Source organism: Pristiophorus japonicus, chromosome 9 (genome assembly GCF_044704955.1).
Source record: "Pristiophorus japonicus isolate sPriJap1 chromosome 9, sPriJap1.hap1, whole genome shotgun sequence".
Classification (NCBI taxonomy): Eukaryota; Metazoa; Chordata; class Chondrichthyes; family Pristiophoridae; genus Pristiophorus; species Pristiophorus japonicus.
The window spans coordinates 203,900,506-203,902,571 of NC_091985.1; the positions used below are offsets into that span (position 1 = coordinate 203,900,506).

The 2,066-nt window shown below is 46.0% G+C and overlaps 1 pseudogene; it reads left to right on the plus strand.

The window, feature by feature from the left end:
- Positions 1-1,822: 1,822 nt before the first annotated feature.
- LOC139274308 (U2 spliceosomal RNA) lies at positions 1,823-2,066 on the plus strand (annotated as a pseudogene).

Sequence of the window (2,066 nt, forward strand, 5' to 3'; positions counted from 1 at the left end):
CTGGAGTTCAGAAGAATGAGAGGGGACCTCATAGAAACATATAAAATTCTGACGGGGTTAGACAGGTTAGATGCAGGAAGAATGTTCCCAATGTTGGGGAAGTCCAGAACCAGGGGTCACAGTCTAAGGATAAGGGGTAAGCCATTTAGGACCGAGATGCGGAGGAACTTCTTCACCCAGAGAGTGGTGAACCTGTGGAATTCTCTACCACAGAAAGTTGTTGAGGCCAATTCACTAAATATATTCAAAAAGGAGTTAGATGAGGTCCTTACTGCTAGGGGGATCAAGGGGTATGGCGAGAAAGCAGGAATGGGGTACTGAAGTTGAATGTTCAGCCATGAACTCATTGAATGGCGGTGCAGGCTAGAAGGGCCGAATGGCCTACTCCTGCACCTATTTTCTATGTTTCTATGTTTCTATGTTTTCGGGTTCAAATGCTCTCAGACAAGTGTGCACAAATCATGGTATGATTTCTCTGTGGGTTTTGCTGGAGTGAGCAGTTTCTTCATGAGGACATACGTTGGTGCCCCACAGACAGTGAGGAGGATCGCCCTTCATTTGGCAATGCTTTCTTCCCCATCTAACTCATTGGCCACAAAGTATTGGTCGAGTCACTCCGCAAAAGTTTCCCAATCATCTCCCTCCGAGAATTTCTCCAGGATGCACACTGTGCTCTGCATCTTTGGGTTCGCTATCTGTATCTCATTGCCAGTTGTAGTAGATGGAGAACGAGTCAGATTGAACACTGTGAACTCAAAGTAAAGTGTGACCGTAGTCTTTTGTTGCAAGTCTCCAGAGTGCCTCTCTAACCTGTGAAGCCTCCTTAAATATCTGTGCTCCCTTGGGACTCCAGGGGATGAGCCCTTTGGTGGGTGTACAGAGTAAATACAAGTATACATAAATAACAGTAAAGAGTTGGGGTCCCAGCACTGATCCCTGTGGCACCCCACTGGTTACTGATTGCCAACCCGAGAATGAACCATTTATCCCGACTCTCTGGTTTCTGTTCGTTAACCAATCCCCTATCCATGCTAATATATTACCCCCAACCCTGTGAACTTTTGTCTTGTGCAGTAACCTTTTAGGTGGCACCTTGTTAAATGCCTTCTGGAATTCCAAATACACCACATCCACTGGTTCCTCTTTATCCACCCTGTTCATTACATCCTCAAAGAATTCCAGCAAATTTGTCAAACATGACTTCCCCTTCATAAATCCATGCTGTTACATCCATGTTACAGCAGTGACAGATAAGAAAGGTGTTGAATTAAACGATGGGTGGAAGCTAGCATCAGGGCGGAAGGACAGTGAGGGGCTCTTGCCTTCACAGAAGGACTCCCATGTCCTGATCAGAAGTGACCCTCAGGCAATCTCGGTTACAAACCGGTTAATGACTCGAACATGTAGAAATGTAGATCGACAAACATAGCTGTTCAGATTATTGAATATATACAGGAAAAAACGTGAGTGAACCTTCCTCATAAGTCCGGCCATCATTAACCATTTTTGCCTGAGAGCAGAATGAAACATAAAGAACAGATTATAAATCGGGAGGGGATGTCATTGATGACCTAATTCAAGAATTTGAGATTTTGGCGAGCAATAAATCTGATTGGATGTTTAAAGAGACCAATCAGAGAGATGCAGAACAATGGAAATTGACAACGTGGCCAATGAACCAATTACAGTCATTGCCTTCACCCATCCCTCATTAGCATAGGGCTGTGGGCGGAGTGTGGGGCTGCCTGTATAATGCGAGCCCGGAGCAGAATTTCCTTTATATCTGTACCTGACTGAACAAGACGATGCCTGAGGAAAAGAAATCGCTTCTTGGCCTTTTGGCTAAGATCATGCGTAACTGACCTGACAGGGGAGTAACCATGTCCCCAAAGTCGTTCTCCCTGGATCAGGAAGGTAGTTTTCCTATGCTTTTTGGAAATAGGAGGTGGGTGGGGTGGCTTGACCCATCCACCTCCACCTCCACGGAGGTGTGTGGGGTTGCTGACCCATCCACCTCCATGGCACGAACCTGGTATTGCAGTACTTCCAGGAACGGTGTTTGGGCT